The sequence below is a fragment of the Drosophila montana genome, unplaced genomic scaffold (genome assembly GCF_035044405.1).
Source record: "Drosophila montana isolate Dmon_TW-CO22-7 unplaced genomic scaffold, ASM3504440v1 contig_3217_1, whole genome shotgun sequence".
Taxonomy (NCBI): Eukaryota; Metazoa; Arthropoda; class Insecta; order Diptera; family Drosophilidae; genus Drosophila; species Drosophila montana.
This window is the reverse complement of record NW_026998097.1, coordinates 33,045-46,183: the sequence shown is the minus strand read 5'-3', so window position 1 is coordinate 46,183 and position 13,139 is coordinate 33,045. Positions and strand designations below refer to the sequence as shown.

Genomic DNA, 13,139 nt, shown 5'->3' with positions numbered 1-13,139 from the left:
GCAACAAGGGAATCAATCAAAAGGTTACCTGACAAGCAATAATGAGAAGGAAAACAAGCCAATGGGAAAAGAAGCCAAATGCCAATTAACGGAATTTGTTAAGACACTTGTCGAATTTAGCCTCTTGTTTTATTTACAACCCATATACAAACAATAAGTGGCAAAACAACTTTTACCGTGTTTTATTTTTAGCAGCCCAAAGTGCGCCATTAATAAAGGCTCGTTTGCGCCTCTATCCCAAAGATACACAGAAGCCCTTACATATTTAATAGTCCTAGGCTTGTGGCTAAAATTAAATGGCACGAGGAGTAGTTCGACCAGGTGAAAGGGATTCTTAGACGCAGTTGAATATGCGTGATTCGTGCAGGTTAGGCTAAATAGGGTGAGATGAATTAACTCTAACGATCAAATTTATTTAACTAACCTCTGAACAGCACTAAGCTTAGAGTAAAGGCAACTAGTTAAGTGTTTGAGAACTCACTCGTTTAAGGGGAAATTAAACTACAGCACGCTTTATTGAGAAAGTTTTGAGCATTGAAACGAGATGAACCAAAAAGTATTTCAGTTATTAATATTAATTAATATTAATCTAAATTTAATTCAAGCTATGGCAAATATTGTTAAGGAAATACTTTGCTGTAAGCCGGATTTGAAATGAACTAGCTCGAGCTCGTAATCAATATTAATATGAACCAGTTTAAATGAACTAGTTGATATGAACTAGTTTCAATGAACCAGTTGATATGACCGAGTTGATATGAACTAGTTGAAATGAACCAGTTAATATGAACCAGTTAATATGAACCAGTTTAAATGAACCAGTTGATATGAACCAGTTTAAATGGACCAGTTGGTATGACCGAGTTGATATGAACTACTTGATGTGAACCAGTTAATATGAACCAGTCAATATGAACCAGTTAATATGAACCAGTTACCCAAAATATATCCAAACTGAAAACCGAGCCAAATTGCATTTCTGTTTAAATATGATTTAGTTCAAAATAACAATTTTGGATGAGATCAAAGCGTAAATAGCTTAGGTCCCAACCCTTGCCTTAATCAAATATAGTCCGAAAATTCTATATGAAAAAATGCACGACTTGAAATATTTTCAGTAGAACGGCAAATATAAATTAAAGTTGAATTTAATATATTTATATATTTGACAAATTTAGAACTAAAACCTGATTTCGAGAATGTGCAAAAGGGAATTGAACCAGCAGCAAAGTGTTACTTTAAAAACCTCTCAACCCTCTCAATTAAGAATTGAACTTTGAAATAGTATTTTTAAAAGTCGTGCACTTTGATCTATTTATTAGAAACCTGCTGAGACTCTACTCCCGAGTGCTCTACTGTGTTCCCATTCAGTTACGTCTCATTCAAATTCAATGGATTAACTTTACAATTCCACGCCCGCAACCCAATCGGACCATAGGTGACAGCTGGCAGCATTTGTGATACTGAGCCAGTTGTATTTCAATTTCAGTCCACTTCAAGTCTCCTTTCGTGGTTTTGCCCATATCCACTTTGGTGTAACGCAGCCGCCATTCCGGGCTATCGCAGTATTTCCATTATGGCCTATGCCTATTCCACGTCTAGATGAACGTCGACCTGTTTCAATAAAGTCCAGTCCAGCGAAATGAAATGCGCAATACTTGAACCTTACACACACACAAGCACACATACCCGCAGTTTTCAGTACGCAGTTCGCTATTCTCTGGCGAGGCACAGTTCGAACCATTCGGATTTTCATTCAAGGCTCCACATTGCCAAATCGATGAGTTTCCATTTCGCGGCGGCTTTCGGACACGTTTATTTGCATGCAATTTTTAGGCTTTTATTGCACGATTTTTTTTGGCTATAATTTACGATTGAACATATATGCTTTTTTTTTCTAAATATAAAGAACAAATTTGAAGTTAAGTTAGGAATTGTGAAGGCAAGTGAAATCTTGGCTTGGCTTTGCTTTTTATCTCTTTGCACAGTTCGCAGTTTGCTGTTTGTAGTTTGCAGTTTGCACTTTTGTGTGCCTTGGTGTGAGCTTAATGCATTATAAAGCACAGCAATAGATCAACACCAGCACCAACACTCCCACACACACACACACACACACACTCACACTCGCACACTTGCAAATTTGTTTACCCTGCTGCGTGTGTGTTTGTGTTTCACATACAGGCTTGTGTTTGCCAATGCTCGTCTCGGGCTTCAGGCCGGGTCTCTCTCTGTGTGTGTGTGTGTGTGTCTTGGGGCGTGCCTTACATAGCCATGTGTAAAATTTTCCTGACTGCAACTTTTCCCACTGACACAATGCATCCGATTGATGTGTCAGCAGAGTAGCAATTGCCAAAAGGTTTTTCATATGTAAATTGCGGGGCAAATCCGAGTTGAATGGATCTGGAGTTCAATTTTTCGATTCTCTCACATTCTCTTTACACATTTCTTTCTTTCGCTTGCTCTCACTTGCTTCCACTCTCACTCACTGAAAATTTGCTGTTTTCTCTCAACTTTTTCTAAGACTTAACCTTTCTATCTGTCTTTTGATCTGGGCTGGAACCTCCTTAAATATTAATATAAATATCTGTCTCCATCCATACAATTTGATACTCTATTAATAAATATTTATTTGTTCTCATTTCGCCCTTTTTCCTTTAAAAAAAAACTGTGCCAATTTATACAATTGGCGAAATAGCTCGAAGGCAAGCAATTTAAGTCCAAAATACCAACTAATCGCCGGCAAATTTGCCCCTTTGGCTGACGTCAATCAATTCTTCTCCCATGTTCAATGTGTCAGCAATTTGCATTTGCAGTCCTGCAGAAGCGTTGGCCTTTAATGCGGGCCAAGCTATTCAAAAATTGATGCACTCTGTGCACAATCGCAGCCATGACAGACAGTCCGTCAGCCAGTTAGAGACGAGAGGAAGACTGATATGGAGTAGGTGAGAGGGAGATAGTGAGTGAAAGAGAGAGAGAGAGTGTGAGACACATGAAGGGACAGTTAGGCGGTAGACTAGGGGTGTGCATACCTGTCACATTGACGACGACTACGAGCAATGGATAAACATGGAAATCATTGGCAAGGAAGGCAAGCCAGGCATGTTAACTACTGGCTAACAGAAATACACACACACACACACGCACACTTGCACACACACAGATACGCCCTCTTCTGTCGGTCAAAAACTGCACTCGAATGCACATTTTTGCGTTTGTAATATGCATTTTACATTGATCTGAGCATATCGAGCATTGTTGCAGACTCCCGAGAAACGCATTTGCCAAGAATGTTTGGCTTTAAAATCGAGCAATGCGCTTGGCAGGCATCCAATACGGAATCTGTGGCCAGAAACTTTCAAAAAAATTATATATTGCCATATGTGTAAACAGTTTACTATGGAGTATCGTACTTCACAGTTGATGTTCCTTGAATTTTAAGAACTTAATCAATAAAAATATACAATTGACTTATCTAATGTTTGTCAGGGGCGGTTAGCTATAAAAGTTAATAAGGTTATAAAGCTGCTTTAACAAAAAACAGCCAACAATCTGTTACCAACTGATCAACTACATTAGAAATAAAATTGTTCTCCTTAATGATTTGCTTAGCTAATCTAGTTAGTTATTCTATTTATTTGTTATCAAATTTTGTTTGTTTTTTTTCTATTGCTCAGAAAACATTTCAGATATTACACCTAATCACGGATTGTCCCTGGTATGTCAGAAACTCAACTCTGCATTGAGTCTTGAATCTGGCGGTTGTCGAGGACCTGATCGCCTTCCACTCTAGCCGATACAACGATCGACTGTTGGTTCACAGCAATCGCTTGGCCAGATCCCTGGCTACAGCTGCAGCTACACCTATTCGGCTCAAAAGGCGAGAGAGTTCACGGCGCAGAAGGCGTCCAGTAGGTCACCTAAGGCCGTAATTAAATGCGACTTTAAATAAGTTTTTATTTACTTTCTCTCATTCTTAATACTGTTTAATACATTATAGAACCGATTTGAGTTCTGATTGTCACTCGTAAAAATTATAACTAAAAATAAAGATATTAAGCGTTTTCCAAAAAATTATAAAAAAATAATTGATTTTAATCTAGCCAACTCGAAATCAATGTTTATCATGAACAAGGTGTTAATGAGCAGGTTGTCTGCATTGCTGTTTCAATTACTTCCCAGTTTTATCATCATCAGACATTGCTTTTCATCTAATCGATCTCTCAGATCGGTTTATATAATCTCCCTACTCTTGTACATTTGTATGTTAGACTTAACAGTAGAATAAGTAGTATTGTAAATATTCACATAAGTTTTCAAGCATCAAGAACTTGCTTCAATTCAACAAAATAAATGGACACAATCAAGAGATGTGGAAATGCTCCTCCACCCATGCTGATGCATTGCGAAGACAATCTTGGGCAGCTCATGTGTATGGAGCTACTGTTCCTCACCCAGCAGAGCTGTTTGGAACCCCTAAAATGACTAGAGGGGCATGCTCCGAATGTAATGATCCAGGGTATAAATCTATTTATATCGCAATTCTGATTCCAGTTGGATTTCAAGATCTAAAAATCAAAAAAGGGACCTGCCCTGCTTATCTTGGATCTTCCACTCTGGAATCCACAAGTATTTTACAATCTTGGGAAAGAGAAACCAAGATTCCAATGATCAAAAGGGCAGCAAACCTTAGGAATTCTATAGGATGGTTTATCGAACCTACCAGCAATTTAGCCCAATCCATAATTGAAAATCTAATGTCCCTCACCGGAGAGGATTGGGCTAGCACCATTCATAGATTCAAGCGAACAGGATCCGCACTTCATAGATTCAACTGCTCCCGACAAAGCAGCGGAGGATATGCAGCACAGAATCCATCTAAATTGACACGAATGATCGCAACTACAAACAAATTAGCATTCTTAGGAGATGTCAATTATGACTTCATGTTTCAGAATTGTCTGCTGAATTCACTGATGTTCGCTGGGGAAGTACACCCTACAACTGGAGGTCAAGGATATTATCATCATCACATATCATGCACTGACTGCTTGAGGCCAATTGCAGAAATCACTTTGGATTCACCATCCATTTATCGCCATCCTGATGTGTCGGATATCTTGTCATCCTGGAAACCTGAGCAATCTTCTTGGTCATCAACAACTCCGACTGTTACAATCAATCCGGGGAATTGGGAGGTATTGTCCAGAGACCTCAAATCAACCAACTACCTCTGCTATCTTACAAACATTGGGGTCAACTCCCAGATGTGTAAACCTAATGGATAGTTGGGCCCATCCCAATAATTTGAGAGAAACATCAACATGGAGATACTTCAAAACCTTATCCAAGTCTAAGGGACTATCAGTAAACTTATGTGTTTTTGTTATGGAAGTCACAGATTTGAATTCTATCCAAAGCATTGAGAAAAATTTATTTAAATAAACTCCAGAATTGGCCAACCAAGATCATGTGATCATTTTTAAAACGTATCTTACCAGACTTTTTTCAACCAAAAAGAATTTGTTGACGGAGCCAGGGAAATATTATGCAAGCGTGGGGTGGTTACCACACAAATATCTTCATCCCAAACATCGGAAGAAAATGTTATCACGAAAAGGAGTTGGGAGGATTCATGATGGATATCCTGACATGGAGGAACTGTATCAAGATCTCAAACATTTTCCTTGTCTAAATTCACCGTTGGCAGAGTTTCACAGGGCACAATCATTAAAACAATATAATCTTCTTGAAGGAGTGCCAAGCATCCTGCGACCTGAACCTGTGACAGAGTTGATGACCACATTACAAACACTCGGGGTGAGGCCAGATATTGCCTATAAATTATCAACTGAGTTCACAGATGGAGTTGGTGTCAGAACAGGACATTTAGGATTGTACGTGCTAGTTTCACATTACATTGTGGACATCACTACAGGATACTCAGAACATCCTCCCCTCCCTCGGACACCAAAGTGACCAATTTAGGAGTCTGGACCTCAGGCTTCATGATCTGGATGGGATATTGTTATGGGAATTTTGAGATATCCGACAAAGGTCAAAAACTGATACAGATATTTCCCTTTCTGTTTTTATCACATCCAAATGGGGAAGAACTTTTTTGGTAGATGGTCTCTAACAAAAGAGGCTGGATATAGAAAGAACATCCAGTTGAACTCTAAGCTAGCCGCTATAGGGTCTATCATACGAACATTCAGGAGAGTGTTCCCTCTGGGTTTATTGCCGATAGACATTGCAAAGACAAATACATTATGTTCGAAATACAATAAATCATTGACCTATAAGAGTTTTGAGGAGTCCACAGGAATTATGTCTTGGTTACGAGGAGTGGAAGATCTTAGTGCGGATGATGCAGAGATCAAGTTGTCTGGACTTGTCGAAACGGTCAGATTGGACAATGTATTTGATGATTTAAAATTTTCAACCAGGGATTAAAACTACTCGAATTAAGTGTAGAAACATAAAAACAGTGCCCTTAATGAAGTTTAGACAAGCATGACAAAAAAAGAAAAAAAAAAAAAAGAGTAACAGCAGATTAGCTGTAAATAAATGAATTTTAACACACAAAAAAACTAAATTAATCAAATAATAACAGTAAAATTGAAATAAAGCAAAGAAAATGTATTAAACAAAAAAATCCCACAAATTGCTTTCGATTCTATTTTGCAAGGCCTCATCCTCAGACCGTAGCTATAACCACTTGAGAATTATAAGCAACGAAAGGGCGACACAGCTGGCCAAAGGAAAGCCTACTCTTGTGTAAGTCTTTTTTTGCTTTAGTATAAAAATTATAAAATAATTTTTCAAACTTTTAACTACAACTTTCAAGATTAGTTATTTATTAGCAATTTTTAAATACAAGTTTAAGGTATTATGGTTATATGCAAATAAATTGATTGCTTATTATTTTACTTTTGATACTTTACTTTTCTATTCTATTCGATTCTCTTCGATTCTATTTTATTATACTTTCAAGATTATTTAATGCACTTTACTAATTTCCTCTTCCTCTTAATTAATCTTCCTCATTTTCTCTTTTGCCATAATGTTTTACACATTTTCCTAAATACTCTACCTTCTTCTTTTTTATTTCGCACGTAGTTCAGCTGCGTGGCCCACTGTATCACTTACGCAGTTCTTATCAATTTATTCTGCTGTTGTTGTCGGCTGCCGTCATAAGCAAATTTTCTATGCCACATCACAGAGGGTCCCTGTTCCCCCGTGTGTGTGTGTGTCTGTGTGTGTGCATGTGTGTGTGGTGTATGCATACGTAATTGCATATCCTGCCAGCGACATGGTGAGATTTTTTTTCTTCTGCTCAACCAACTATGAAGTAAGAATTATTGTTGTCGGGTCGATGTGTTTTATGTAATGCTGTTAAATTCTGTGGTAGCTGCCAGCACTTGCGGCAAGCAGCTCGATGCAAAAATGAGCTGTGACGTCCGGGCTAATGTGGCGTATGCGTAATTTGTAATTTGCCGCTGCTAATTTAATGGCTGCTTGTGACTAGCTCACGTCTCAGTCAATTAATAAAAAAAAAAACAAGAGGCCGCTGTTAACATATGCATTTCAGGCAATCCATTGTTTATTTTGACTGCTGGCAACATAATCAATTTGCCAGAAACTAATTAAGGGTTGTGCAAAGATGTGTGTGTGTGTGAGTGTGTAAGGATTGGCAGCAATTTGCTAAAAGCCAAGCGGCCAGTTCTACAACTTAATATGAGACACTCGATACGTATGGGTCAACATGCACAATTATATTTCTCCGGCTTTGAATTTTATTCTTCTCCTTTTTTTTTTTTGTTTCTCTATTGGCAATTGAACTTTTAGCCAAGCTAAACTGCCTCAAACTGTGTGTGTATGTTTGCATTTGTTTGTTTGTCTTTTGTACATGTTTTGAATTGATTGATTTGATTTGATTGATTTGCTTTTCTCTCTGTTAGTTTTCCCTAGTTCCCGCTCCACAGATCTCTATCTGTCAGCCATTTGGCACTTTTACTTTTTTCCTTTCTTTTTTGCTTTTTTGTTGTTTTACAAAAGCTAACAAAAAGCGTGTGCAACAACGATTCAGAGTGTGTTCGTCTCTGATTTCTGTCTTTTTTGTACGATATGCGAAAAGTTTTTAAATTGTAATGCAATTGTTTTTTGTTCCTATTTGTTCTGCTCGCTCGCAATTGTTTGGTGAATGGTCATCGAATTTTCAATTGCTTTGTGGGATTGCGTGTAAAGTTTTTGTGCGGTTTAATTCAACAAGGAGCTGAATAATAAATATAACCATTTTGCCATAGACCAGTCCGTATTTCCAATGCAAATGCATTTGCGGTAAACAATTAAAACAAAATTTCATAAATTCAATTGAAAATCATTTTCATATAGCAATGTTTACGAGAAATCGAACTTAATTACAATTTAAAACTAATGCATATTTTAGCAGTTATTGCGAGTTTAATAAGCTCGATAGAAATCAATTCAATTATTGTAAATATTATTTAAGTGCATAACTTGAAATTATATTCAATATTAAATACTCCCGAATGAATATTTGTAAATATTCGTAAGATATTTTATTAAGTTATGTTAATGGTTTTCAACTGACTCTGACAAATGATTAAATATGATTTGTCTATAGCTAAAAAAGATTTAACTTAAAGCTTATCTATCATAATTATTTTGCATGAAGTTATGAAACTTTTGCAGTGTCAAATATTATACAGTTCTTCACAGACTTCAGGCCAAGGCAACGACGAGCTGAAAATTGGGTTTATTTAAAAGCAGCGAAACCTTTTATGTTTAATTCAATTGGTAAAATATTACGCATTAGTATGGCTTAAGTTCGAGGAATTGATCTGAATGAGGTTGGGCCACTCTCTGTGTTGTGTACGTGCTGAAAGTTTGATTGAAATGGGATTGCTCTGTGTATACTCTGAAGTAAGAAAGTGAGCGGGTCATAAAAACTAAAATGGCAACAGAGCTTGGATCTAAACGAGTTTATCCTATTGCTTACTGTCAAGTTGTTGGCCAGTCTGGCGCCCGATACGTGGCCCATGATTGCAATTGCGTAACACAGACGTTCAATAAAATCACAATAAAGTCCAACTGTTTATGGAGCTTTCTTCGATTGTGTGCAGTCGATTATATGTTTATTTTGATTGTGGCAAATCTAGCATGAAAATCAGCTAAATTAACGTTCAACTTCCAGTTGTTTCAGCGCTAAATTGTCTCAATTTTTATTTTTTCTCTTGTCTCATTTATAAATGCAACCAAATCAAATGCAGTTCGTGCCAAGAGGCGCAAATCTAGCTTTGAATTCGTTGCCTGTGCTTGAAGTCCTCTCCATCTTGATGTTGCCCATCAATATGAGGACTAAGCAGCGGAAGGCAAAAGGCAGCGATGACTCCACGTATTTGTCAGCTCCACAATTCCCCAAATGATGGTCGAGCTGAGCAACTAAAACGGGAAATGGAGCTGTATTTTCAGCGGGAATGGCAGCTGGAATGGAGCTCCTGCTACGTGCCGGGCTGTGCTGTTGCTCGCTTTGGCTTTGCCCAAAATTTAGTTGCTCGCATTTATAACATGGAATTTGGTGGCAGTTTCTGCTCCTTTCACAGCCAAAAAGCGAACTTTCTGACAAGCTAAAGTTCAACTATTTAAATAGTTAGCGATGAGCCAAACTAAAAGGTTTCAATAAAAATTTAACAAAAATCAATTTGCTAAATATTCACGCAAGAGTTTGACTGTTTACAAATTGTTGAGTGTGCAATGCAATGGAAAAAAAAAACAGTTTCCGATAAGTGGGATTAGGGATTAACAAAATGCAATTATCTATTGACGTATTTTTAAAGAAGACTTAAAGTAAAACAATATGGATTTTTGTTAAGTCTTAAATTTTCTAAGATTAAACAATAAATCTGAAACAAGCTTTGAATATTTGGACTAATATTGTTACAATCTCTATATATAAAACTGTTTCGTCATGACTGACTGAATGACTGACTGGCTAAATAACTGACTGACTGACTGATTGCTATTCAATTCACAGACCAAACCATAAGAGCTAAGAATCTGAAATTGAAGTGCACGGGAAGTTCCACTGGCAACTGTGAAAATTTGGCGGAAAACGGGCAACTTTGTTGTTTTTTACGGCTGCAAATTAATTTTCAAAGATCTTTGCTTCTCACAAAATTCACTGCTCTTGGTTTAATGAAAGAACGTTTACTTATCAAGCCGATAAGTAAGCTTCTCACCACAAGACAATAGTGGAAATCGTTGATTCTCACTTTAGCTTCTATATTCGATCAAATTTAAATGGACGTGGAGTTCAAGACAGTACGAGCAGAATTAAATTTTTCACGGGCGGGAACTGGATAAGAAAGTTGCATTTGAGCAAAAAACTTTACTATAATATATTATTAGTATAATATATTATTTGTTGGGTAAAACACACAGAGAAAATAGTTTGCTAGTTTGCATGCTTTACTTCTAACATTGCTTGACGCTTGTAATTCTCAACATGTTAAGGCTAGGCAAGCGAAAAAAGGCGTTTGCAATCCTAGAGTCGATAGCAAAGTTAGCTTATGATATAATCGAATGGTCTTTGAAATAGCTTTACAGGTTGTTTAATTTTTTTGGTGGTTATGCCTTGTTGTTCATCCTACTCATATTACAAATATCAGAGATCGAGCTGTATCGGTTAGCTTATTGCTAGCTTTTTAATAGTAATAACACATGACTTTCTGCATATATTAAATTCTTTGAGAATATTCAAATAGTACATGCAACCATCGAAATCTAATTGCCTAGCAAGCCCAGCTAATTTGTCTCGTTGACCTTGCGTGTGTGTGGGTTTGTGGAGAGCGCAAAGCTAATATATCTTACGATCTGACAGCTGTCACAAATGATTAGTTTTAGTTATTGCGCTGGCCGCTGTCAATGCTATCTGACAATTGATTAAGCGCTAAAACTGAGCCTCAAATGAGCATATCCCCTTTGTTCCAACTACAACTATCTGGCATGTCGAGTGAATTCGAGGAAATCCTGCATAACAGAACGATATTATCACAGATACTGTTGTTATATATAACAATTCATTTTAGGGCTTGTTTGAACACACATACGATTCAGTTGAATTTTTGTTCGAATTTCACTTTCGATTTGCAGCGCGTGTTCTGTTTGCTTATGGAACACCCTACCTATCCGCGTTTTGCAGAGCCGAACAGCCCATTTATCTATACTATTTTTACAGCCATATTTTATACTGTGCTAGCCATGGCATATAAATCATATTTGGCAGCCACTTGACGCGTGAGAAATGCGCAGCCAGCCCCGGGCACTCACCATTAGCACTTCGACGACAACGACAAGGGCAAGGGGTTGAGGTTGGGCTCCGCATTATGGACGGGGTTTGTTGATTTGGTGTTGGTTTTGGTTTAGTTAGCACAGCTAGCAGCTTACTTTATTTTTGCGAAATTCGCACAGCTGTGCTGACCGGCTGAATTAGCATATATCCGCAGCATTGCATGATGCGAACAGATACGTGGCCCTCACATATCAACAGAAATAATTTGCTAGCTGTGAGATACTCTGCAAGCAAACAATTTGTATGCATCAAATGCAAATGCAATGCATATTACACAATCATTGCAGCACCAGTTGCTGTTTATTGTTCCCGAGTTCCAGGAACCCTTTGAATGTCAACTGCAAAAACTTTCATATTAGATAATTTATATAACAAGTTCTATACCTTTTATATGGAGCAATGCAGTCTGTATTCTGGATAGAGATTACATTCTGATTCAACTGAGCGAACGCAATATTCTCGCACTAGTTCGCATTCACATTCGCGTCTGCCGTGTGCCAAAAAACTGTTTGTTAAGACAATTTACAGAGCGACCTGTGAAAATGCGTTTTTTACAAATCCAAAACAAATTGAGACTGGGTATAGTCGACTTTGGAATGCGCTGTTAAACGATTAAAAATAATATATACATATAAAATACAATTTAAAGGGGCATATCCTTTGAATTTTAATAATAATAATCATAATAACGATAATAATAATAATAATAGCACAAATAATAATTCTAAAAGTAATAATAATAACAATGATAATAATAATAATTAAATGATAGTAAGAAGATTAATAATAACAATAATAGTTATAATAAGAATAATAATAAAAATAATAAAAATAATAATAATAATAATAATAATGATAAAAGTAATAATAATAATAATAATAATAATAATAATAATAATAATAATAATAATAATAACAATAATAATAATAATAATAATAATAATAAAAATAATAATAATAATAATAATAATAAAAATAATAATAATAATAATAATAATAATAATAATAATAATAATAATAATAATAAAAATAAAATAAATAAAATTTATATCGTGACAAATAAAAAAACAGATTTAGAATTTTCTCAAATTGAAATAATGTAAAAAATGATAATAATAATTAGAATAATACAACTAAAAATATAATGATAATAAAAATAGTAATAACAAGAATAATAATAATAATAATAGTAATAATAATAATAATGATTTTAATAAAAATAATAAAAATACTAATAATAATAACGATAATAACAATAATTATAATTAGAAAAGTAATAATAAAAAATAATTATAATAGGAAAGTAAATAATACTTATTGGAATACTAATTAATAATAATTATTTAATAATAAAATTGGTAAAATGTATTAACAAATAAATAAACAATTATAGAGTTTTCTTAAATTGAGGTCAAGTGTTTCCATATTTACAAACAAAATGCGTTATGCCCAGAGGGCAGAGTCTTGAAAATGATCTTTTTATCGAATAAAAGTTTATAAATACAAATGTTTTGCTCTTCAGGGAAATACCAACTCATCGTAATTATCTATTATTGCACAAAGCGACTTTGTAAAAATATCTTTGATTTGGTAATTATTGATGTGTTTCGTAAACATAAAAATGTATTTATAAATTCATATTTGAGCGTATTTCCCTTGATAGGTTGCCCATCATCCAGCCGAACTGACCCGATCGAGCAAAAACACAGGTGATAGGCGGCCCATTCATAGAATTGGTACACGCGCGAGTTCCAAAAAGGCGGCA

General features: G+C 35.8%; 1 protein-coding gene and 1 long non-coding RNA gene across 2 annotated transcripts in view; both read right to left on the bottom strand.

Annotated features, from left to right (window-relative positions):
- Oct-TyrR (Octopamine-Tyramine receptor) overlaps window positions 1–13,139 on the bottom strand; it is a 43,807-nt gene that overhangs the window by 7,326 nt on the left and 23,342 nt on the right. The gene's annotated exons all lie outside the window — the stretch shown is intronic.
- On the bottom strand, window positions 4,685–5,610 carry LOC135433292 (uncharacterized). Its single transcript, XR_010437065.1, has 3 exons — window positions 5,496–5,610; window positions 5,083–5,407; window positions 4,685–5,001 (listed from the first exon to the last, which is right to left on the bottom strand). It is a non-coding gene; the product is annotated as an uncharacterized LOC135433292 (long non-coding RNA).